The sequence below is a fragment of the Myotis daubentonii genome, chromosome 21 (genome assembly GCF_963259705.1).
Source record: "Myotis daubentonii chromosome 21, mMyoDau2.1, whole genome shotgun sequence".
NCBI classification, from domain to species: domain Eukaryota; kingdom Metazoa; phylum Chordata; class Mammalia; order Chiroptera; family Vespertilionidae; genus Myotis; species Myotis daubentonii.
Window position 1 is genome coordinate 6364325 of NC_081860.1, and position 27195 is coordinate 6391519.

Consider the following 27195-nt stretch of genomic DNA (forward strand, 5'->3'; position numbering starts at 1 on the left):
AGAAGAGGCGGGCTCTGGATATCTGAGATTTGATGTGGTTCTCAATAGGTGAGGTTGAAATGAAAAAAAAAAATCAGGGAAGGAGGTTTTCATAAAAGTACTGAAGTCTCCTCATTGATTGTGGATGGAAAGACTGAAGGTGCCTCATTGAGTGTGGACTATGAGAGTTGGTGTAGAACTTAATTCAGTTTGAATTTTCCAGGCATTAATTGAACCACACTTACTGAGTAATGAGTAGGAAGTCGGAGATGACTATGGGGTCTGCGACTGTGGGAGTGTAGGTTTGAGAGAGTTATGGTAGAAAGAGTGATGTGTACTTGGATAGGGCATGTGCATTCATGGCTGCAGGGCCACTGAAATCAACATGAGAGGAAATGAAGGTGGAATTCATTCTGATGATATCTGGATAATGTGATATGGTGAATTTCAGATTAATTCCTGAGAAGAGGGTCTATTGCAGTGGTACTTTTTGGTCCAGAGATTAGGTGAAATATATGTGCAATCTGCCTTTTGTTGTGGAGAGCAGTTGCAGTGATCTATAGGAATGAGAGAGCATACATCAGTGTCATCTTGGCTGGCGTTGGGAAGAGTGAAGTGTAAGAGAGAAATACATTACTGAAGGGGAGAATTGGAGTATTGGAAAAGAAGACGATTAAGATAAACTGTCCAAGTTACGATGTATTTGTGTTACCATTGGCATTATGCCTCTGGGAATGAAGCTGTGTGAGAGAAGTGTGGTGCAAAATTTATGTGCGGCAGGAAGTGCAAAGTGATGGCTCAGCACCCTAGAATTGGTGTCAAAGGGTAAAGTGTGAGCCCAAAATATTCAGGGTCTTGGAATGAGAATCTAAGGAACAACAAGGTTATTGCCTTACAAGAACAGTGTCAAATCACTCACAATCTCATTATGGACCTCATCTCTCCGTACTCTATGTTCATGACTCCCACTGTATTGAAAGGCAGAGCGTGGACAACATGTTTGTAGTAGAGAGCAGGTAGGATCTATATGCTCATTGCCCTTATTGTCGTGGGAAGACACTGCATCAGTAGGAATATAAGGAGTGAGTGTCTTTGATGAGACAAAGGCCTGATATCTTCTTTGTAGTCAGAAGTGTAGGGAGCAGATGGATATGGAAGTTGTGGTGTATGATCAATGCTAAATCTTAGGAGAGAAGCTGATAATGGACTAAACTATCCCCATTATGACAGGATATGAACTTTGAGGATGTGGCCATTGCCTTCTCTCCAGAGGAGTGGGGAATCCTTGATGAGGCTCAGAGACTTCTGTACTGCAAAGTGATGCTGGAAGTATTTCCACTTGTATCATCTGTAGGTAAGACCCTGACATCTCTCCTAATGGACTGAGATGATGGCCTCTCTTCCTTTATATTCCACCTGTATCTTTCTCTGTCCTGCAGCCAGACCTTGGGCTCTGCAAATTTTCCTCAACCTCATGTGAAATGTGCTATAGATGCCAGTTCTGAGCTGTGTGGAGAGCCCTGAGAAATGAACTGCACAAACTTCTTTAACATTATTTTCTACAGAAACTTCAGGATGCCTCTGGGAGCCAGTCGTCTTACAGACAGCATAATGGGTCCCACTTGCTGTTTATCTAACTGGGAGAGTGACTATGTCTAGATCCATGGCTTCCACTTCTGCACCTTTCCTCCAGATAAAGGTTGTGGGTGACTGCCTGTGCCCGGTTATGTTCTTTACTTACATGAAACATCAGCTGTTCTTGTAAGACCCTCCTTCAATTGGTGTTTGTAATATTACCTTCCCTCAAAACTATTCCTAGTGGATTTGCTCTAAACCTTGGCTGGGTGGTCACCTCTGTCATCTTTCATTAATACTTGGAATATTTCCGTTTTATGTATTTGTAGAGAAGGTGGTACAGGGAGAACCCTATTTATTTTTCACAGGGTGAACATGCAGGATGGTCTTAGTGGAGGCCTGGCCCAGCTGAGTGGAAACTAGCAGAACATATGACACAAGGGCTCTTTTCAAATTATACCAGGAATCAGCTAGATTTCTTCACTGCTCAGATGGAGGTGCTACTGCCTACACCTCATTTTTACCTTTCCTTTTAACTACATTACACTTTCTGACATGTCATTTCACATATGACTTCCTAGCATTCAGTCATGTTCACCTCTGTGGCATTTTTCCATCGCCTGCTCCTCTGCACTGTTGCCTCTGCAGTATTCATCAACTTTGACCTGCACATGTGTTATGAGGTTCACATACATACTTAAGTAGTCCTCAAAAGAGAGCTACTCGTTTATTGAATTTCTTTTGGAATAAGATATAAAGAAAATTCTGCAGAGCTTGTCTATGTCACCAACAGACAAGCCCTACTAAACACTGTTAGTGTAAGGAAGGGCTGGAAGTCTTATCTCTATTCCATCTGGTGTTTGCCATCTTTGTGTCATATTCCTGGAGTGGTCTTACTTCATTTATGATCTTCAGAGGCCCAGAACTTCGCAGAAGCCTGTTCTAAACCTTCCTGCACACCTCTTCTTTTCAGAAAATTGCAGGAAGCCGAGGTGTCATGGGAAAAATACTTTTGTAATGCAACTTCCCTCTGTCACCAAAATCAACATTCATTTCCTCACCCTTTTTCTGTTTTCAGATTGTTGGCTTAAAAAAGATGATGAGGAGACCTGTGCTTCTCAGAGTATATATATAGAAGGAGAGTCACAGGTCATGGATTCTAAGACAGCTCCATCAACCCAGAAGAACCATCCATGTAAGCAGTGTTTCTCGGTGTTAAAATATATTTTGCACCTGAATGAGTTACAAGCAGCACACTTGGAGCACAAAGGCTTCATACGTGATGCATTTGTGAGCGAATTCTGTTCCAGTGAAAACTCTCACCAACAACAGAAGAATGCCAGGGGAAAGATGTCCTGGAAAGAAGCTACGGACAAGACCTCGTTTGTGACCAGCTGTAGCTTTTACTTATCAGAGCTGACTTCAACCAACAGGGCGGTTGAGGAACATTCCCAAACTTCTTCAGAGCTTCTCCAGCACCAGGCAACTCATAACACTGAGGAGCTACATGGTGGCAGTGAGATTTCACAGGAATTTCTGAGTGGAAAAAGTCATCACCAGTGGGATGAATGTGAAAACGCTGCTAGCCACAACTTGAAAGTTGTTGGATGTCAGGATGTGTGTTCTGGAGAGTGTGGCAAATGTAGGAAAAATTATGGAGGAATCTTTAACCTCATTCGACATAAAAGAGTTCACTCTGGAGGAAAACGGTATGAGTGCACAGATTGTGGGAAGTCCTTCAGTCAGAGTTCCAACCTCATTCAACATCAGAGAATTCACACTGGAGAAAAGCCTTATGAGTGTTGTGAATGTGGGAAAGCTTTTACCCGCAATAATTCCCTTCTTATACACAAGAGAGTTCACACTGGAGAAAAACCTTATGAATGTGGTGAATGTGGGAAGTCTTTTAGGTATAATCGTCAGCTCCTTATCCACAAGAGGGTTCACACTGGAGAAAAGGCTTATGTGTGTAGTGAATGTGGGAAAGCTTTTAACAACAATTATTCTCTTCGTATCCACACGAAAATTCACACTGGCGAAAAACCTTATGAATGTGGTGAATGTGGGAAGTCTTTTAGGGATAATAGTAAGCTCCGTATCCACAAGAGAGTTCACACTGGGGAAAAACCTTATGAATGTTGTGAGTGTGGGAAGTGCTTTAGTGAAAATGGTCTGCTCCTTATCCATATGAGAGTTCACACTGGAGAAAAGCCTTATGTGTGTAGTGAATGTGGGAAGTCTTTTAGGCAAAATAGTCACCTCCGTATCCACAAGCCAGTTCACTCTGGGGAAAAGCCTTATGAGTGTATGGATTGTGGGAAATCTTTTAGCCGAAAAGATGGCCTTATGAGACACCTGAGACTTCACACTGGAGAAAAGCCATAAATGTGAAGGGAATGTTTCATTTTTCTTACTCAGAATAACAACACTGAAAGAGACTCTATGATACACAGTTGCCTTAATATGATCCCTTTTGATCAGGACATACACTCTGCTAGATTCCTCATAAGTTTCAGGTACAAGTGAGGCTTTAAGGAGCTACTTGAACTTGCCATTCTGCCCAGGCCTCCTATTCGATTGATGTCACTATGAGTGATTGTGGCTGAAGTGATTTCACCTCTACCACCTGGCTCAACTGAAAAGTGTGAATCAGTCACAATCCCTGTGTGCTCCCTTGAGCTTGAATAAATTCTGAATACTGTGAACTCTTGGCAGGATCTTCATTCCTTTCTCTCTGACTAGGGAATGGTCCTGGTCCATGGTTTTTTCAGTACACCCATCCTCAGAAAAGAAGTGGTACCTCTTTCAGGGAGTTCGTGGTTCTCACAGTATGCTGTGATGATTGGCTTAGGTTCTATTTCACCAATCTGAACATCTCTGGCTCTGGTTTATGGTATTTTGTTAAAGTTGTTTTTCCTGTTGAAACTTTTATTGTGATGATTCTATTCACTGCCTTCAATGTTTTGAAAGCACTGTTGTGATTTGTCAGCATGGAGATGTGAACCAATATTGTGGGGACATCAAACCTTCAGTGCTTTGGAAAGGAGAATATGCCGGCAGAAAATCATTCTTTATCCAAAACTTTCTTATTTTGCATTGCTGCCCAAGGTGTTGAAAGAAAGATTGCATACCTTTGTGGTATTAATTTATATCCTGGTACCTTGGTTATGAGTGGAGTCAGTGGTCACTCAGAAGAGGAGGCCTTTGCTCTCCTTCCGTCAACAATATGAATTATGTTCTTTGTTCACAGTATGTATTACTTAAATCTTATCAATGTTTAGGGGAACTCCTCCCCACATACTGCAAAGAAGCCAAGTCCCATGAAGTACGAAATTTCATAGTCTTGTGGCATTTGTTGTAAGACTTTGAGGTTAACCTACCATTGAGACAGAAACACTGTATTCATAGTGATGAGAGAGACTGCAGTAAATGATATGGAAAGTATCTCTTCTGAACATAAATTCACAAATGTTCCTGGGCCTGTCTCTTGTGTGACCTTTGTGTACAGACATTCTCAGCACCCTCAAAAATGTTTCCTGTAGCTGAAGTCATTGGCAGAGAAAATAATTTAATGAATTTGTGGATTCCCCTGGTCTCTGTAAGGTGTTCACCACAAAGTCATTTCTCAATATGTAAGAACTCTAAGCTAAAAGAAGGATTATCCTGTAAACAGTCCCAGGAGGTGTCTTTTGTAAGCAGTCAGCATTCCTGTTGATTCCAAGACAATCGTCTTCACTGCCTGCCAATATTTGCTTCCACTGAGAAAATGATGTTCCTCTCAGGATATAGAAACTGACATGCAAGAAAGTGCACTAAAGCTGTGAAGCCATCACACATGATATACTCTTATCTATCACTATATTCAAAGTGTGGCAAAAGTAGACTTTCAGTTGTGAGTACAGAAAACACAGCTCTTGTTCTTTTAAAAAATATTTGTGAAATACCTTTGTTTCAGTTTACTTAGGAAAAGAGGAAGCCTCTGAGGGGAGAGAGAGATAAACATCCATGAGCTCTGTCCCACACACCCCTTCCTGCGGACCCAGGCGGGTCTGTGCACTGACCTGGAATTCAACCAGGAACCTTGTAGTTCACTGGATGTCACCCACCCAACTGAAGCACAAGGTGAAAGCAGAGTTTATTCCTGTATTTTTATTTCTTATTATTTTCCATACCAACTCTAACCCTACAATTTCCACACTCTTCATTTTCCTCTTGCCCTTTTATAATCCCTTTCTGACTTTCCCAGTCTTTCATGCAATCATTAATTTTCCATCACTTACACTAGATTAGTTCATATTCTTCATAGTTTACTACGTGTTTATGGTGTGTACTTTTTAACCAACACTGGTGTTCATAATGCTACACAGATATATTTTAAAATTAAAATGCCAAGAGCAAAAGACAAAGAGAGAATCCTAAAAGCAGCAAGAGAAAGAAACTCGGTTACCTACAAGGGAATACCCATACAACTGTCAGCTGATTTCTCAACAGAAACTTTGCAGGCCAGAAGGGAATGGCAAGAAATATTCAAAGTGATGAATACCAAGAACCTACAACCAAGATTACTTTATCAGGCAAAGCTATCATTCAGAACTGAAGGTCAGATAAAGAACTTCACAGATAAGGAAAAGCTAAAGGAGTTCATTACCACCAAACCAGGATTATATGAAATGCTGAAAGGTATCCTTTAAGAAGAGGAAGAAGAATCAAGTGAAAAAATAATCTGGTGATCATAATAGAATCAGGGACATAGAAAGGGAATGGACTGACTATTCTTGGGGGGATAGGGGTGTGGGAGATGCGGGAAGAGACTGGACAAAAATCGTGTACCTATGGATGAGGACAGTGGGTGGGGAGTGAGAGCGGAGGGTGGGGCGGGAACTGGGAGGAGGGGAGTTATGGGGAGAAAAAAGAGGAACAAATGTAATAATCTGAACAATAAAGATTAAAAAAAAAAAAAAAGAAAAGCAGGAAACAAAAGTATTAGAGTGCTGAAGGTTTATATTAGATTTAATTACAAACTTGCCCGCCTGTCATAAGTTCTTCAAGAGACTGCTTTAATAAATTTCTGATTTTTATACTTTGTTTTACATGGAGCAAATATATTTCCTCTACTAGAGAAGTAGTCATTCATAATGAATAACATGTAAATTATTGGGGAAGGAATTACAAATTAGAAAAGCAAATAACTTTACGTATTTTTCTTTCTGTAGCAGCCAGAATAAAAATAAATGAAGAATTCAAAAATAATGAAAATGAAGCTTCTTCTAAGAAAATAGAAGAGGTACAGTAATTGAATTTTTCAATTTTACAATAAAATACTTGTAAATTGTATTAGCAACTAGAGCAGTGGTTCTCAACCTTCTGGCCCTTTCAATACAGTTCCTCATGTTGTGACCCAACCATAACATTATTTTTGTTGCTACTTCATAACTGTAATGTTGCTACTGTTATGAATCATCATGTAAATATCTGATATGCAGGATGGTCTTAGGTGACCCCTGTGAAAGGGTCGTTCAACGCCAAAGGGGTCGCGACCCACAGGTTGAGAACCGCTGAACTAGAGGAAATGATGAAAATAGAGGGGTTATGTGAAATAAAAATCCGATAGTTAAAGCAACTGTAGATAACCTTCACTTGTTTGGTATGGCTCACCTCCTCTGGGTCATCTGCCTACAGCCATAAAAAAACAAGTTGCCTGGTAAAAAGAACAAGAATGGTAGCCCTGTTCAAAACAAGAGCAGCTGAATCAACTCAGACACCCACAGAAGTGCTATCTTCACTTAAGGCAACTGACTGAAACTGAAAAGAATGAGTGCTGTGGTACCTCAGAACTATAGAGGAAACTCCTACTCATTTAGCTCAACTAGACAGATTTTTTTTTTTTTTAAATTCCTGTCTTGGCAATGGAAGTTAACCAGCCACAGTTCATGAACACTCTTGGTTTGCCTTTAATATTTGCATTTTAGTCAATTGTTTAAGACAGTCTACTGAAATTAGTCCGTGAGCTCCCTGGTACTCCGAATGCATATTCATTGAAAACATTCACAATGATTTATTTCCTGTATAAAATCATGCTGCGTATATACATTATCTCAGTTTTGAGCTTCCTAAATATTCCTGTTTCTAACCTTGGATAAATATAGGGAAAGGACCCATAGGAAGAAAAAGAAAAATGAAAAACTATTTGCAGGGGTAGTTATGATTCCAAGAATTGGTTTGATAAAAAGGAAAGTATAAATTAGAGAAATTCTTCTGTGTTTAAATAAAATTTCCGAATGTTAATTTTTTTTATGAAAATCATTTATATTTTGAAAAAATGTATTTTTGAAATAGTAAATATCTATGATAAGCCAACGAGACAAAATGAAATAGCTTAAGAATTTCTATTCCTGTAATATAAACAAAAAAGGGAAATATTTCCCTTAAGCATATGATAGGGCAAACAGGGACTATGAAATTTTTACTCATGTAGAAGTTAAGATGACATTAGAGTAAAGTTATGAATTGAAGTTAAAAGGTATATATGGAGGTTTGTCCTATTTGTTATTTAGTAAACTGATAACAATTTGGCAATTTCTAAATTTTTAAATCATGATTTAAACTTCTAAAATTTTTTACATTTTAAATTGTTCATATCAACTAAACTGAGAAAATGAACTAAAACCTCCCAAGTTCATCTTACTTTTAGAGTACTAATTTAACATTAAGCAATCTAGAAATTAGATATTTGTTATATATAAATACATATGGTACTTTCTACAACTCTTCATATGTTAAATATTTAGTAGCTTTTGGATAATTACATTGTCATATATTAGAGGGTTTGTTAGACTTGGCACCAAAAGGAAACTTAAGCATCCTCTATACCAGCAGTTTTCCAACTTTTTGGTCTCAAGACCCCTTTACCTTCTTAAAAATTGAGTACCCTAAAAAGTGCTGTTTGTGTGTTATACTTATCAGTATTTACTATATTAGAATTTAAAGCTGAAAAATTTAAAATAGATATTGATTGAATCATTTGAAAACAATAGACCCATTACATGTTAAAAAAATACATTATTTATGAAAAATACTACATTTTCAAAATAATTTAGTTAGAAGAATGGCATGCTTTACATTTTTTAAATCTCTTTCATGTCTGGCTTAATAGAAGTCAGCTATATTCTATCTGCTTCCTCATTCAGCATGTTTTTTAGGTTGAAGTATATGAAGAATATTCAGTCTCACACAAGTAGTTGGAAAGGTAAAGGAGTATATAATAGCCTTTTCCAAAAATTGTGAATATTCTTTGAAACTATACATCACCAAGTGATAAATTTCCTTAAAGGTTAGTTTCTATGTAGAACTCTATTCCTATTAGTCCAATGGAAGTTATATATTTAAAAAATATATATATATATATTTTGGCTCTAGAATTCATACACACCACCTCTCGGTCTCCTCTAGTCCCTTGCTCCTCATTTATCCTTGTTCCCAGCCTTAGACCTAGGACTCCACTCAGCTTCTGCACCTCCAAGGAGGAGGCCCTTTTCCCCCTTTCTCTGCCTTGCCAAGAAGCTTCTCAAGTCTGTCAGCGTGTGAGGTTTTGGTCACCCACAGGCTTTCATGTCAATTAATGGCAGCTCCCTCCTCTTGATGTTCAGACCAATATCCTTTGTGCTGTCTTGACTGCTTTCCTTCTCTCACACTTTAATCTGGCAGCAGATCCTATTGGCTTAACCTTCAAAATATACGTAGAATTCAACCACTTCTCCCCCTCCTCATCATTATCTCCAGGTTCAAGTTACCATCATTTCTCACTGAGTTGTTACAACAGCCTCCTCCTGGGTCTTTCTTCTTTTGCCCTAAATTCCTACAGCCTGGTCTCAATACTTTTAAAGGCAGAGTGAACCTTTTTTTTTTTTTTTAAGGCATATTCTATCCTTCCTCTGCTCACAACCTCCATGACTCCTCATCCCATGACCTATAAGAGCATATCATCTGACCTCTGTTAACTTCCCTCCTCACTTCACTCATTTTCAAGAAAAAAATCTAGCAAATACCCAAGTCTGAATAATCATAGTTTGTCTGCCTATCAGTGGTTCATTCAAGTACAAATGGTATTTCATAGAGAAAACTCTACTTCTCACAACTCAAACAGTGAAGAAGGGTCTAGGCCAGTGGTCAGCAAACTGTGGCTCGTGAGCCACATGCGGCTCTTTGGCCCCTTGAGTGTGGCTCTTCCACCACATACCACATGGGGCTGCGCACGTACAGTGCGATAGAAACTTCGTGACCCATGCGCAGAAGTCGGTATTTTGTGGAAGAGCCACACTCAAGGGGCCAAAGAGCTGCATGTGGCTTGCGAGCCGCAGTTTGCCAACCACTGGTCTAGGCTCTAGTATCATGAAAATGAATTTGACATCATGGATCCTCTGAAAGGGTGTTAAGGTGCCTCAAGGGGTCCACAGTGTTGAGAATTGCTATTCTAGTCCATTTCTTCATTTTGCAAATAATGAGGTCTGAAAATCAGAGTAGGTTATTAAACCAAGGCCATACACTTAATGACAGAACCAGAATTGGAATCCAAGTATTCTGACTCCTAATCCAACACTCTTTCTAGTGTTCAGAACATCCAAGTCTATAAAAGAAAGATTCACTACCACCACCCCAAAAAAGCTATGTGTTTTAAACACATTGTAAAATATATATGTACAACAAAAAAATACTCTAAACCTGTTTTGGATCAAAATATAAACGGGTGGATAAAAGTTAAAAGTATATGCCTGTCTGAGCTTTCTGCACACTTAGAATGGTTATAAAAAGTTAAAGGCAGATTATTACATAAAAACTTTGTAGTAAACCTATACTTTTCAAAAACAGTACATTCATATGAACCATTGAAAAACACCCGAAGGATTTATTCTGTGTTTGGTTTTCATAACAGCTAATAAAAATAGGTTCTGATGTGGAATTGTTGCTCAGAACATCTGTTGTACAAGGTATTCACACAGACCACAATACACTGAGTAAGTAAAGTAAAAGAAAAATGTTTTCTGATTGCAATGTGTTTTAAAATATTGAGCAATTACAGTGCTTTTAATGCTGATTGGTAAAAGAGCTTGATTTTGCCAATGTGGTATATATTATACATATTTGTAAGGCTACCATTTAAAAATACTCAAGTATGAAACTTTGTTTTACCAGATATTTTCTTTTTAAATTTTTTTTAAAAAACTTTACTGATTATCTTACAAAACTACAGTTACACAAACAGTATGACTATTTTTATCATATTTATTTGGGGTTCTTAATATTTCTAGTACCATTTACCACTTACCTAGACTAAGTCTGATTCTCTATCTTTTATCCTATGACTAGAGGCCTGGTGCACAAAAATTTGTGCACTGGCGGGGTGGGGGATGGAGGATAGAGGGGTGTCCCTCAGCCCCACTTATGCCCTCTCACAGTCTGGGACCCCTTGGGAGATAACCACCTGCTGGCTTAATCCCGCTCCCCAGGTGGCAGATGGCAGGCCGATCCCTAGGTGCCTGCCCTGCCTCCCCAGGTCGCACACAGGGCAGGGCCGATCAGGGGGTTGTGGCGCCACCCGTGGTCCCGCACGGGGCAGGGCTGATCCGGGGGTTGGGGCGCCGCCCTGGGTCACACACTCGGCAGGGCGGATCTGGGGGTTGGGGCCCCGCTCCCAGTCACACACAGGGCAGGGCTCATCCGGGGGTTGGGGCGCCGCCCTGGGTCACACACTCGGCAGGGCGGATCTGGGGGTTGGGGACCTGCTCCCAGTTGCACACAGGGCAGGGCGGATCCGGGTGTTGGGGCCCCGCTCCCGGGTGTTGGGGCCCCGCTCCCAGTCACACACAGGGCAGGGCAGATCCGGGGGTTTGGGCCCCGCTCCCAGTCGCACACAGGGCAGGGCGGATCCGGGGGTTGGGGCTCCTCCCTGGGTCGCACATGGGATGCCCGGGTGGGCCCGCAGATCACTGCTGCCCCACCCGGCAGCCTCGGGTCTGGTCGCACATGGGACCCCCGCCCCCTCCAACCCCCCCCGCCCCCCCCCCCCCGCCTAGGATCGCAGATAGCAGGCCCAGATGGCGGCAGGGCAGGCGGGATGGCGTTTCTCTTTCCTCCTAGTTGTAGGACTTCCACTCAGCCATGGTTCCTGTGGTTCTGGGTGATGTCCATTCCGTCTTTTAGTTTCACTTTTTTTTTTTTCACTGTCCTGACTTTTAACACTATCAATTTTTAACTTAATAAATATTTTAACTTTATATAAATTACATCATACAGCATTACTGTTTTATCTGGCTTCTTTCAACATGATATTTGTGAGAATCATCTATATTGTTCTGTATAGCAACATTTCTATAAATATTGCTTGAATATACTACAGTTTATTCATTCTACTATTGTTTGGGTTGTTTTTGATTTTGGACTATAATAAATAATGATTCTGTGAATATTTTGTATGTGCCTTCTGGTTTAAAAAATATGTATGTGCATGGATATATATATATATATATATATATATATATATATATATATATACACACACACACACACAAATACAAATATAATGCATTTCTTGGAGATGTCAGTGAATTGTACAGGTCAAAGGGATTATGTGTTTACTACAGGCACAGTGCACGACAATGTGCACTGGAGGGGGAGAGGGCGTTTATAGAAGGGAGGGTGGTGGCCCCTCAGCCGGACTGCGCCATGTCACAGTCTGGGACCCCTCAGGGGATGTCCACCTGCTGGCTAGGGCTCCAGTTGCTTTATATCCTAATACAAAAGTTTGGAACCAGGGACTGGCATTCTCTCTGTTCATTGCAACTAACACCTAGCAGGTACCTACATCGTGCCTGCACCTTTATCCTGGTGGCATGAACATGAAAGAGACCTTCTTTAGTATAAGCTACTGAAGCTTTGGGCCTGTTTGATATTCACCATAACATCTAGCCCAGTGGTTCTCAACATGTGGGTCGAGACCCCTTTTGGAGGTCGAATGACACGACCCTTTCACAGGGGTTGCCTAAGACCATCCGAAAACACATATGTAATTACATATTGTTTTTGTGATGAATCACTATGCTTTCATTATGTTCAATTTGTAACAATGAAAACACATCCTGCATATCAGATATTTACATTCCGATTCATAAAAGGAGTAAAACTACAGTCATGAGGTAGCATCAAAAATAATTTTATGATTGGGGGTCACCACAACATGAAGAACTCTATTTAAGGGTCGCAGCATTAGGAAGGTTGAGAACCACTGATCTAGCTGGTCCTAATGGGTGTGTATTAACAATTCTGCTCTCCAGGACACAGCAGAGCCTAATAATATTAGTCAGAGCTCTGTTATTAGAAACACTTGGGTTTGCCTTCCAGCCCTGCCTTTATTTAACTCTACTAACAGGCAATTTACATAAAGCCTCTGAGCCTCAATTTGCTGTACATAAAATCTCAGGTTGCAGAGAGGAATAAATGACATAATCCTGCATGTAAAGCATTTAATTCCAGGCCTGGCACATGTAGTAAACATGCGGTAGATATTAGCTCCATTGTTCCACAATGTGTACTGAATACAAACATTCTAACAATTTATGAAGTGTTAACTTTTTGTTCTTTGTAGCATTTCAAATGTTGTTTATAAACAAATGAAATTGGATTGTATATATTCTCTCATAGCCTGATTTGTCTCTTAATAATGTGATATGTTTATATGAAATATAAAAAATCTGACAGCTGGAATAGCTCAGATGTTTAAGCATCTTCCTGTGCTGGGAAGGTGTCTGGTTAAGTTGTTTATGAGGCAGAAGCCTGGTGTTCTGGCTGGATTCCTGGTGGGAAGGTGAGGGGTTGACATGAGGCAGCTGATGCATGTTTCTCTCTTTCCTGTCCCATCCTACCTCACAAAAATCAACCTAACCAAAAAATCAGTTGGAGAATAAACCCCAGAATCTACCACCAGCCACATGATCCTAATGTTGTCATTTCCCAGCAACATTCTGGCTTCCAAACACCAATATTCACAATGTTCAGTGAGTGATTGGGATCCTATTTACATCTGGGAGGCCTATAAACGTATATTGCCTAAAGGCCTATGCCCATAATGATGGCTGGATTTAGCCAATGAAAGCCCAGGAGAGGCATAATATCCAGGTGTACGTGGGTTAGGGTGGGACTTCCTGCATCTACCTGGTGCTCATGTTGACCTCTTTGGTCTGTTCACAGAGACTGAGGCTTCCCAGCGCCAGGTCTCCAGTAGGACAAGGCATCAGAGGCAGTATCTCCCTATGCAGTGGTGTGTCTGAGGTTTTCTGAGCCCCAACACGCCAGAATTTGGGCTCTTGTGACTCCGGGATTTCTCCCTGCTTACAGAGTTCGAAGCAGCCTCACTAAATTTAACCCTTCAGCCTGGGGTGTGGACACCTCTGGGATCCTGCAGTCCAGGTTGCTCTGCCAGGAACAGTGAGTAGCTCATGTGTGACAAAAGGTGTGATGGGGGAAAGAGGGTAATAGGCGGCAATACCTCCATGTGAGGACGTGATGGTGTTACCGAACCGGGAGAATTCGGGAAACCCAGGACTTGTTTTGTGTCTAAAGGAACAAAGAAGATGAGGCAAAGTTTTGCATGAGGAGTTTTACTTTCATTCTCAGGAAACTGGGGACATGAACGGTCCTGAACAAAAGAGGGACATTGTGTGAGGTAGTTCTTTAAAGTTTTCCCAAAGCAGCTCAGAAGAGGAAGAGACTATAAGATAGATGATAGCATTTGAAGACAGGAGGCAAAAGTCGTATAAGAGATAAGCTAACTGGTGTGCACTGAGGACTGAGTCTTGAAGTAATGTGGTCATCTGCAGGACACATGGGCCTATTGACTGGGAGACAGTACTGAGCAGTCTGAGCCCATGGGTCCTGGGGTTGTTGGCCAGAGTCTCAACAGATCTTTCTCTGAACACAGATTGCTGCCCATGCAGAGTGGTTTAAGGGTGCCGTTTTGTGGAACTGATATCAGGGCCTCACAGTCTTACAACTTCTGAGATAGTGGTATCTTGGGATTGTCTTGCCTCTCTTCTAGCCCCTATATCTGGGGACCTTAATAAGACACCAAGCCTAGAATTCTAAGTACATGTCTAAGTTTATATGAAATGGTCCCTGTTTTGGCAGTCAGTGGAATCATATGTGAGAAGACCTTCCAGTCATAGGTTCCTATATGTGCAAAGGATTAGAGTGAAGGCTGAGCTCATTCAGGAACCAACTGGTGTCCTTTTTAAAAAAATATATGTTTTTATTGATTCCAGAGAGGAAGGGAGAAGGAGAGAGAAATAGAAACATCAATTATCAGAGAGAGCCCTAACCAGTTTGGCTCAGTGGAGAGTGTCAGCCTGCGGACTCAAAGGTCCCAGGTTCAATTCAGGTCAAGAGCATGTACCTTGGCTGCCGGCACATACCCAGTAGGGAGTGTGCTGGAGGCATCTGATTGATGTTTCTCTCTCAGCGATGTTTCTAACTCTATCCCTCGCCCTCCCTCTTTGTAAAAAAAATTATAAAATGTATTTTAAAAAAATGGTCAGAGAGAATCATTGGTGGGCTGACTGCTGCAAACCCCCCACTAGGGATCAAGCCCAAATCCCTGGCATGTGCCCTGACCGGAATAAAAACCCGGGACCCTTCAGTTCACGGGCTGGCTCTCTATCCACTGAGCCAAACAAGCTGGGACTTGTGTCCATTTTTTTAAATAGGAACTGGTAACAATGGGACAGGCGTGAGGTCTAGAGGAGCTTGTGATACCTTTGGAGTCTGGTCTGCAGGTGATGGGAGTAATGGAAGATTTGGAGCAGCAGAGGCAGGTGATCTGAGAAGAGATGGCAGCTCTTGCATTTTTACTTGTGAATCGCACTCCAGGATAGTGTTGAGAGCCTCGGTGGGGTCAGTAGTCTGACTGATATACAAACGGGAATGAGTGGTCATATGTGAGACACACTGGACCTGGGAGAGAGGGCCATAGGTGATGGGACTTGACTGGTGAAGGCTGTGACTGGTGAAGGGATATCAAGTGCAGCACCAGAGAGGTGGGCTCTGGATATCTGAGATTTAATGTTTTTCTCAATAGGTGAGGTTAAAGGAGAAAAACATTCAGGGAGGGAGGTTATCATTGATGGACTGAAGGCGCCTCATTGATTGTGGACAGTGAGAGTGGGTGTAGAACTTAATTCCTTTTGAATTTTGCAGGCATTAAGAAAACAACACTTACTGAGCAATGATTAGGAAGTCAGGGAGATGACTATGGGTGCTGGGATTGTGGGAGTGTAGGTTTGAGAGAGTTATGGTAGAAAGAGTGATGTGTACTTGGAGAGGGCATGTGCATTCATTTATGCAGGGCCACTGAAATCAACATAAGAGGGAATGAAGGTGGAGTTCATTTCTGGTGATATCTAGATAATGTGATTTGGTGAATTTAAGATTAATTCCTGAAAAGAGGGTCTATTCCAGTGTTACTTTCTTAGACCAGAGCTTAGGTGAAATATATGTGCAACCTGCCTTTTGTTGTGGAGGGCAGTTACAGTGATCAATAGGAATGAGAGAGCATACATCAGAGTCTCTTTTTTTATTCATTAAATCTTTATTGTTCAGATTATTACATTTGTTCCTCTTTTTTCCCCTATAACTCCCCTAGTTCCCACCCCACCCTCCGTCCTCACTCCCCACCCACTGTCCTCATCCATAGGTGCACGATTTTTGTCCAGTCTCTTCCCGCATCTCCCACACCCCTTTCCCCCCCAAGAATAGTCAGTCCAATCCCTTTCTATGTCCCTGATTCTATTATGATCACCAGATTATTTATTCACTTGATTCTTAGATTCACTTGTTGATAGATGCATGTTTGTTGTTCATAATTTGTATCTTTACCTTTTTCTTCTTCTTCCTCTTCTTAAAGGATACCTTTCAGCATTTCATATAATCCTGGTTTGGTGGTGATGAACTCCTTTAGCTTTTCCTTATCTGTGAAGCTCTTTATCTGACCTTCAATTCTGAATGATAGCTTTGCTGGATAAAGTAATCTTGGTTGTAGGTTCTTGGTATTCATCACTTTGAATATTTGTTGCCACTCCCTTCTGGCCTGCAAAGTTTCTGTTGAGAAGTCAGCTGACAGTTGTATGGGTATTCCCTTGTAGGTAACTGAGTTTCTTTCTCTTGCCGCTTTTAAGATTCTCTCTTTGTCTTTTGCTCTTGGCATTTTAATTATGATGTGTCTTGGTGTGGTTCTCTTTGAATTCCTCTTGTTTGGGGTTCTCTGTGCTTCCTGGACCTGCAAGTCCATTTCTTTCACCAGGTGGGGGAAGTTTTCCGTCATTATTTCTTCAAAAAGTTTTTCAATATCTTGCTCTCTCTCTTCTTCTGGCACCCCTATAATTCTGATGTTGGTACACTTGAAGCTGTCCCAGAGGCTCCTTACACTATCTTCGTATTTTTGGATTCTCTTTTCATTTTGCTTTTCCGGTTGGGTGTTTTTTGCTTCTTCGCATTTCAAATCTTTGACTTGATTCTTGTGCTCCCCTGGTCTGCTGTTGGGAGTCTGTATAATATTCTTTATTTCAGTCAGTGTATGCTTAGTTTCTAGTTGGTTCTTTATCAGAGCATCGAGGGTCTCATTAGATTTCTTGTAGATCTCATTAAGTCTATCAGCGGCTTCTAGACACTTCTTGAGAGCCATTAAAAGTGTGGTTCTGAACTCTATATCCTCCATGGACAATTTGGCCTGTTTGTTTGTCTTTGCATTTTTTATGCTTTCTTGGTGAACCCACTAGTGGTCTTTGTGCACTGTCTTGTTGTAGTTAAGCCTTGATTGTTGTCATTGATACTGGGGATATTTGATCTCCAGGCCAATTGGATGTGAGAATCAGCTGTGTCTGCAGTGGGAAAACTTCTGTCCTCTGGGGAGGTGCTAATCTAGCCTTTGCCTGAGGCTCTCCAGCAAATGGCTCTGTGCAGGGCTTGGGCAGTGCAGGTCGCACAGTATGAAACAGGGCGGGCAAAGCGAGCAGTCATGGCTGCTCTCAGTTCGGTCCCTAGGTGCTCTGCCTCACCGATTCCCAGCAACCGTTGCAAACTCGGAGAGAAAGCTGCCCTAGAGTTCTGACCAAAGCCAGACAGTCCCGTTTGAATCTGGGTCCCTAGGGACTCACCCGGCTCTGGAGCTCAGCGTCTGAAGCTCCCTCCGGATTGAAAACAACAACCGCGCCCTCCGCCTCCAGCCTGCTCCGCGCGCACTCCGCACCTGAGAATTTCACTTCAGCACTGCACCTCCTGAGTCTGGGTATGATATTATCTTTCCTCCTAGCTGTAGAATATCCACTCAGAAAGCCCTCCTGTGGTTCTGGATGATGTCCATTCCGTCCTCTCGGTGTAATTTGAATTGGTTGTTCGAGGCAGCAATCTCTGGCGTTAACCTATGCCGCCATCTTGGTTCTCTCCCCCAGAGTCTGTTTGGCTGGCTTTGGGTAGGGTGAAGGGTAAGAGGGAAATACACTACTGAAGGGGAGAATTAGAGTATTGGAAAAAAAGATGATTAAGATAAACCAGCCAAGTCACGATGTATTTGTCATAACTTTGGCATTATGCCTCTGCGAATGAAGCTGTGTGGTGCGAATATTTATGTGTGGCAGGAAGTGCAAAATGATGGCTCAGCACCCTAGGCTTGGTGTCAAAAGGGTCAAGTCTGATGCCAAAATGTTCATGGTCTTGGAATGAGAACCTAGGGAACAACAAGGTTATTGCCTGACAAGAACAATGTCTGATCACTCACACTGGCATTATTGACAATATCTACCCATATCCTATGTTCATGACACCCACTGTATTAAAAAGGCGCAGTGTGGAAATCATGATTGTACTAGAGAGCAGATATGATCTTTATGCTCATTGCCCTTATTGTCATGCGAAGACACTGCATCAGTAGGAATATAAGGAGTGAGTGTCTTTGATGAAACAAAGGCCTGATATCTTCTTTGTAGACAGAAGTGTAGGGAACAAATAGATATGGAAGTACGGGTGTATGATGAAGGTAAAATGCTAGGAGACAATCTGATAATGGACTAAACTGTCCCCATTATGACAGGATATGAACATTGAGGATGTGGCCATTCCCTTTTCTCCAGAGGAGTGGGGAATCCTTGATGAGGCTCAGAGACTTCTGTACTGCAAAGTGATGCTGGAAGTATTTGCTCTTGTATCATCTGTAGGTAAGACCCTCACATCTCTCTTTATGGACTGAGATGATCGCATCTCTTCCTTTATATTCCACCTGTAGCTTTCTCTCTCCTACAGCCAGACCATGGACTCAGAAAACTTTCTTCACTCTCATGGGAAATATGCTATGGATACCAGTGCTGAGCTATGTGGAGAGCCCTGAGAAATAAACTCCACAAAATTATTTAACACTGTTTTCCTCAGTAAGTGCAGGATGTGTCTGGGAGACAGGCATATTACAGACAGCTTAATGGGTCCTACTTGCTGTTTCTCTCCCTGGGAGGGTCACTTGTCTAGATCCATGGCTTCCACTTCTGCACCTTTCCTCTGGATAAAGGTTCTGGGTGACTGCCTGTGCCAGGTTATGTTTTTTACTTACATGAACTATGGGCTGTTCTTGTAAGACCCTCGTTTAATTTGGTGTTTGTCATATTACCTTCTGTGAATACTATTCCAAGTAGTTTTCCTCTGGACCAGGACTGGATGGTCACCTCTGTCATCTCTCATTAATACTTGGCATATTTCGGTTTTATGTATTTGTAGAGAAGGTGGTACAGGAAGAACCCTTTTTTAATTTTTCCACAGGGTGAACATGCAGGATGGTTTTAGAGGAGGCCTGGCCCAGCTGAGTGGAAACTAGCAGAATGTATGTCACAAGGGCTGTTTTCACATTATACCAGGAACCAGAGCGATTACATCACTGCTCAGAGGCAGGTGCCACTGGCCACACCACATTCTTACCTTTCCCTTTAACTACTTTGCACTTTCTGACATGTCCTTTCACCTGTGATTTCCTAGCACTCCACCATGTTTACCTTTGTGGTATTTTTACATTACCTGTTCCTCTGCACTGCTGCCTCCACAGTCATCTTCAACATTGACCTGCACCGATGTTATGAGGTGCACATCCATACTAAAGTAGTCCTGAAAAACAGCTACTCGTTTATTGAATTTTTCTTTGATAAAACATAAACAAAATTCTGCAGAGCTTGCCTATGTCACCAACAGACAAGTCCTACTGAACACTGTTAGCCTGAGGAAGGGCTGGAAGTCTTACCTCTCTTCCATGTGGTGTTTGCCATCTCTGTGTGATATTCCTGGTGTGGTCTTCCTTCCTTTATGATCTTCAGAGGCCCAGAACTTCGCAGAAGCCTCTTATTAATCCTTCCTGCATATGTCCTCTTTTCAGATAACTTCATGGAGCCACGGTGTCATGGGCAACACACTTTTGTAATGCAAAATCCCTCTGTCACCACAATCAATATTCATTCTCTGACCTTTTTTCTGCTTTCAGGTTGTTGGAATAAAAAGGATGATGATGAGGCCTGTTTTATTCAGAGCGTATCTATAGAAGGAGAGTCACAAGTCAGAGCTTCTAAGACAGCTCCATCAACCCAGAAGAACCATCCTTGTAATCAGTGTTTCTCGGTGTTAAAAGATATTTTTCTCCTGAATGACTTACAAGCAGCACATTTGGAGCACAAAGACTTCTTCATTGAGGCATGTGTGAGAGACTTCTGTTTCAGTGCAAACCCTCACCAGCAACAGAGGGATGCCAGGGGAAAGACGTTCTGGAAAGAAGCTATGGACAAGGCATCATTTGTGACCAGGTGCAGCTTCGACTTATCAGAGGTGCCTTCAAACAGCAGGGTGGTAGGGGAAGATTTCCAAACTCCCTCAGAGCTTCTTCAGCACCAGGCAACTCATAAAATAAGGAGCAACACTGTGGCAGTGAGAATTCACAGGAATTTCTCAGTGGAAAAAGTCCTCACCCGTGGGGAGATGTGAAAATGCTGCCAGCCACAACCTCAACGTTGTTGAATGTCAGGGTGTGTGCTCTGGAGAGTGTGGAAAATGTAGGAAAAATTATAGACGAATCTTTAACCTCATTCGACATAAGAGTTCACACTGGAGAAAAGCGGTATGAGTGTACAGATTGTGGAAAGTCCTTCAGTCAGAATTCCACCCTCATTCAACACCACAGAGTTCACAGCAGAGAAAAGCCTTATGAGTGTAGTGAATATAGGAAATCTTTTACCCGCAATAGTCAGCTCTTTATCCACAAGAGAGTTCACACTGGAGAACAACCTTATGAATGTGGTGAATGTGGTAAATCCTTTAGGCAAAATAGTCAGCTCTTTGTCCACAAGAGAGTTCACACTGGAGAAAAACCTAATGGGTGTAATGAATGTGGGAATTCTTTTAGGGATAACAGTCAGCTCCTTATCCACAAGGGAGTTCACACCGGAGTAAAACCTTATGTGTGTAGTGAATGTGGGAAGTCTTTTAGGCAAAATAGTCAGCTCCTTATCCACAAGAGAGTTCACACTGGAGAAAAACCTTGTGAATGTTTTGAATGTGGAAGTCCTTTGGTCAAAATAGTCAGCTCCTTATCCACAAGAGAGTTCACACTGGAGAAAAACCTTATGGGTATAGTGAATGTGGGAAGTCCTTTAGGGATAATAGTCAGCTCCTCATCCACAAGACAGTTCACACTGTAGAAAAACCTTATGAGTACAGTGAATGTGGGGAGTCCTTTAGGGATAATAGTCAGCTACTTATCCACAATAGAGTTCACACTGGAGAAAAGCCTTATGTGTGTAGTGAATGTGGGAAGTCTTTTAGGCAAAATAGTCATCTCCTTATCCACAAGCATGTTCACAATGGGGAAAAGCCTTATGAGTGTACGGATTGTGGGAAATATTTTAGTCAGAGATATGGCCTTATGAGACACCTGAGACTTCACACTGGAGAAAAGCCATAACTGTGAAGGGAATGTTTCATTTTTCTTACTCAGATTAACAACCATGAAGGAGACTCTATGATACACATTTGCCATAATATGATCCCTTTTTATCAGGACAGACACTCTGCTAGATTCCTCATAAGTTTCAGGTACAAGTGAGTCTTTAAGGAGCTACTTGAACTTGCCATTCTGTCCAGGCCTCCTATTCGATTACTGTCACTATGAGTGATTGTGGCTGAATTGATTTCACCCCTAACACCTGGCTCACCTGAAGAGTGTGAATCAGTCACAATCCCTGTGTGCTCTCTTGTGCTTTAATAAATTCTAAATACTCTTAACTCTTGGCAGGATCTTCATTCCTTTATGTCTGACTAAGGTGTGGGCCTGGTCCAGAGTTTGTCCAGAACAGCCATCCTCAGAAAAGAAGTGGTATCTCTCTCAGGGAGTTCGTGGTTCTCACGTTATGATGTGATGATTGGCTTATGTTCCATTTCACCAATTTGAACACCGCTGACTATGGTGTATGATATTTTGGTAAAGATGTTTTTCCTGCTGTACCTTTAATTGTGATGGTTCTATTCACTGCCTGCAGTGTTTTGAAAACACTGTTGAGATTTGTCAGCATGTAGATGTGAACCAATATTGTGGGGATGTCAAACCTTCAGTGCTTTGGAAAGGAGAATATGACGGCAGAAAATCATTCTTCATCCAAAACTGGCTTATTTTCATTGCTGCCCAAGGTGTTGAAAGAGAGATTGCATACCTTTGTGGTCTTAATTTATAACCTGGTACCTTGGTTATGTGTGAGGTCAATGATCACCCAGAAGAATAGTCCTTTGCTGTCCTTCTGTGTAGAATATGTATTATGTTCTTTGTTCACAATATGTATTACTTAATTCTTATCAATGTTTAGGGGAACTCCTCCCCACATACTGCAAAGAAGCCAAGTGCCATGAAGTACGAAATTTCATAGTCTTGTGACATTTGTTGTAAGACTCTGAGGTTAACCTACCATTGAGACAGAAACACTGTATTCATAGTGATAAGAGAGACTGCAGTAAGTTATATGGAAAGTGTCTCTTCTGAACATAAATCCACAAATGTTCCTGGCCTGTGTCTTGTGTGATCTTTGTGTACAGATATTCTCAGCACCCCCAAAAATGTTTCCTGTAGCTGCAGTCATTGGCAGAGAAAATAATTTAATGGGTTTGTGGATTCCCCTGGTCTCTGTAAGGGGTTCACCACAAAGTCATTTCTCAATATGTAAGAACTCAAAGCTAAAGGAAGGATAATCCTGTAATCATTCCCAGGATGTGTCTTTTGTAACCAGTCAGCATTCCGGTTGATTCCATGGCAGTAGTCTTCACTGCTTGCCAACATTTGCTGCCACTGAGGCAAATCTGTTCCTCCCAGGAAATGAGCCCTGACATGCAAGAAAGAGCACTTTTCTAATGTGTGTTATTTTGTGAGCCTTGATCTAGAGATAAAGCTGTGAAACATCACAGGTGAAATAAATTGATTCAGTATTCAAGGTGTGGCATAAGTGGACTTTCAGTTATGAGAACATAAACCACAGCACTTGTTCTTTAAAAAATACCTTTATGTTTTTGTTATTTTTTTAGGAAAATAGGTGGGAAGGGGGAGAGAGATAGATAAATATACATGAGCTGCCTCTTGCACCCTCCCTACTGGGGCCACAGTTGGGTCTGTGCACCGACCTGGAATTGAACCAGGATGTTTCAGTGCACTGTATGATACCCACCCAGCTGAGGTACACGGTGAAAGCAGAGTTTATTCCGCTTTTTTTATGTATTATTTTCCATACCAACAACTCTAAACCTACATTTCCCACTCTCTACATTTTATAATTCCTCTTTCCCTTTTATAATTCCTCTGTCTGATTTTTCCCAGTCTTCCATGCAATCATTCATTTTCCATTCTTTACATTAGATTAGTTCATATTTTTCATAATTTTACAGGCGCTATAAGGAGTGTACTTTTAAACAAATAGTGGTTTCCTTAATGCTACAGATATTTTGAGATTCAATGCAAATGCTTATGTGAATATTGAATTTTTTTTATTGCTGACTAGTATTGTATTCTATGGATAACAACTTCACAAACCTACTACTCAAATGGTGTCACAGCGAGTATTTCTGGCTGAAGAGATTTCACCTCTAACACCTGGCTCACCTGAAGAGTGTGCATCAGTCACAACCCCTGTGTGATCAGGGGAAATATATTCTGTGTTCTCACTTGTGCTTCAGAAAATTGTGATAACTCTGAGCTCTTGGCAGTATCTTCATTTCTTTATCTCTGACGAGGTAATACACCTGATACAGGCTTCATCCAGGGCACTCATCCTCAGCTAAAAAGTGCTGCCTCTGTCATGGATATTGTGGTTTGCACATTATGCTGTGATGAATTGTTTCAGGTTCTAATTCACCAACCTGCAAACTGCTCGCTGTCCTCTGTTCTGGATTATGATCATTCAGTAAAGGTGTTTTTTTTTTCTTTTGCACCTTTAATTTTGGGGATTATGTTCACTGCCTGGGATGACTAGAAAGGAAAGTTGGAGAGGTGAACAGATATAATGGGGTCCCAAATATTCTGTGCTTTGGAAGGCACATAGTAATGGCAGAAAATCAGTTTCTCCAATTTTGGCTTTTTTTTAACTTCTGCCCAAGGTCTTGTAAAATTATCTGCATGACTTTGTGGTTCTAATTTGCAGCCTGGTGCCTCTATTATTGGTGAGGTTAACGTTAACACTGGAAAGGAGGCCTTTGTTGTGTTTCTGTGCACAATATTAATTATAGTCTCTGGTCACAATAAGTATTACATAATTCTCAACAATGTTTAGGGGAATTGTTCCCCACATACACTAAAGGAGCCATGTCCTGTGATGTATGAAATTTCATACACTGGTGTCATTCTTTATATCTATTTTTTTTAATTGATTTCAGAGAGGTAGGGAGAGGGAGAGAGATAGAAACATTAAAGATGAGAGAGAATCATTGATTGGCTGCCTCCTGCATGCCCCCTACTGGGGATCAACCCTGCAATCTGAGAGTGTGCCCCTGACCAGAATTGAACCTGGGACCCTTCAGTCTGCAGGTTGATGCTCTATCAACTGGGCTCTGGTGTCATTTTTTGTATGACTCTGAGGTTTCAATGTTACAACAAGTATGACAGAAACATTGCATTTATAGTGATTGTGAAAGATTGCAGTGAATTAGATGAAAAGTGCCTCTTCACTTTGGTGTTGTTGAATCAAATCAATCTTAACACTATTCTTTTTAAAATGTTCTTATTGCTGTTTTAGAGAGTGAGCGAGAAGGAGAAACATCAATGATGAGAGAGAATCATTGATCAGTTGCCTCATGCATGCTCCCTGCCGGGATGAGCTCTCCAACCTGGGCATGTGCCTGACCTGGAATCAAACCAGTGATATCATGGTTCATGGGTCCACGTCCAAGCACTGAACCATGCCATGTAGCAAACTATTCTTTTTATTATTGATTATTGACTCTATTACAGATGTTCCCAATTTCCCCCATCTCCATCCCCTTTGCCTGCCTCTACCCTGCCCCCACTGCTTCTAGGCCCTCACCACATTATTGTCTCTGTCCTTGGGCTATGCATATATGATTACACTTTAAAAATATAATTTTATTGATTTTAGAGAAAGGGAGGGAAAAGGAGAGATAAAAACATCAATGATGAGAGAGAATCACTGATTAGCTGCCTCCTGCACGTACCTCTATCCTAACTGATAATTGAACCTACAGCCCGTGTATGTTCCCTGACCAGGAATAGAACCATGACCTCCTGGTTCATAGGTTGCCGCTCAACCATTGAGTCACAGCAGCTGCGCTATATTATTTAAAAATAAAAATAAAAAACAGTGTATTTATTGTTGCTAGTTTACAGATGTCTCCCATTCTCCCCTGTGCATATATTCTTTGGGGGATCTCTCCCAGTCCTCCCCACGCCCCGCTCCTGGGAGATCTGCCAGTCTGTTCCAGTTAACCAGGCCTCTGGCCCCATCTTGTCCTTCCCCAGGACCACTTGCTGTACCACATCACCTTTATTCACTAGTGTCATTGGCCTGAATGCTAGCCCTCCCCTTGGCGTTTGAGAAAACTACATTACCCAGAAAGGAATGGGCCCACGTGGGCGGAGCTAACGGGTGTTTTTGGTGTCAGTGCATCCCGTTAAGGCGGGACTTCCACCTTCCTCCTCCTGGTGGGCATTTTGACCTCTTCAGTTCAAGGACTCACTGGCTTCAGCTCACTGGACCTGAGTAGGAGGAGGCCTGGGAGGCAGCGTCCTTGCTGTGCGGGGTGTGTCTGAGGCTGGTTGAGCACCAACAGGCCGGGAGTGGGGCCTCCGTGCCTCCGGGACTCCTCTCTGCCCACAGCGTCCCCGCAGCCTGACCCCGTTTAACCCCCCAGCCTTGGGGACCGGAGCCGCTCAGGTCCCGCTGCCCAGGAAGCCGCATCCAGAACAGTGAGTCTCTCCTGGGTGACACAGGGTGTGATGGGGGATGAGGGCTACAGGCTGCAGTGCCACCTTTAAGGACACGGTGGTGGAGCTGAGGCAGGAGGATTAGGAAAACCCGGGCCTGTTTTGGGTCTAAAGGCAACAAAGAGATGAGGTGTGGGTTTTGCACGAGGAGGTTTACTTTCACTCTCAGAACGCTGGGAGCATAGATGGTTGTGAAAAAGGAGGGACATTTTGTGGGGTAAGATTCTAACTTTTCCTGACATTGCTCAGAGGAAGGACAGACTAGAAGACAGAGGACAGGAAGGTGAAGTCCTGTCAATGGTCAGGTAACTGGCAAGAGTGAACACTGAGGACTGAGCTCAGAGATAACACCGGCATCTGGAGGGCACCTGGCCTCTGGGCTGGACAAGGGCACTGAGCAGCCTGAGCCCACAGATCCTGGCGGTGTTTGCCAGGCTCTCAACAGACCATTTTCTTTACAGGAATTCCTACTAATGCAGAATGAGTTGGGTGTACCGGACGGTGAAGATAATTTCAGGGCTTCAGAGTCTTGTGGCCTCTGAGATAGTTGTGTCCAGGGGCTGTCCCGCTGCTCTTGTATCCCTTGGGCCTGGGGACTTTGAACAGACACTAAGCCCAGACTCCTAAGGTCATGACTAGGGCTTCCTGTAGTGGACCATGTATTTAGCAACCAGTGTACTGAGTGGTAGGTCCTGCAGGGCATTGGTTACAGATTGTGCAAAGGCTTGTAGGGAAGAGTGAGCTGACTTAGGAACCCACAGATACTTAAATAAACATATATATATGTAGATTTTAGATATAGAAAGGAAGGGAGAGGGAGAGGGAAGGAGAAGCACTGATGAGCAAGAGACAAGGATTGGTTGCAGCCTGCACAACCCCTATTGTGGATCCAGCCCACAACCAAGGCATGTGACTTCACCAGTGCATGGGTCTATACCAGTGATGGTGAACCTTTTGAGCTCAGCCTGTCAGCATTTTGAAAAACCCTAACTTAACCCTGGTTGCGGTCTCACATATAGAAATTTTTTGGTATTTGCAACCATAGTAAAACAAAGATTTATATTTTTGATATTTATTTTATATATTTAAATGCCATTTAACAAAGAAAA

At 42.1% G+C, this 27195-nt stretch overlaps 1 pseudogene; it reads left to right on the forward strand.

Moving 5' to 3' along the window:
* LOC132223034 (zinc finger protein 501-like) overlaps nucleotides 1–27195 on the forward strand; it is a 47903-nt pseudogene that overhangs the window by 8917 nt on the left and 11791 nt on the right.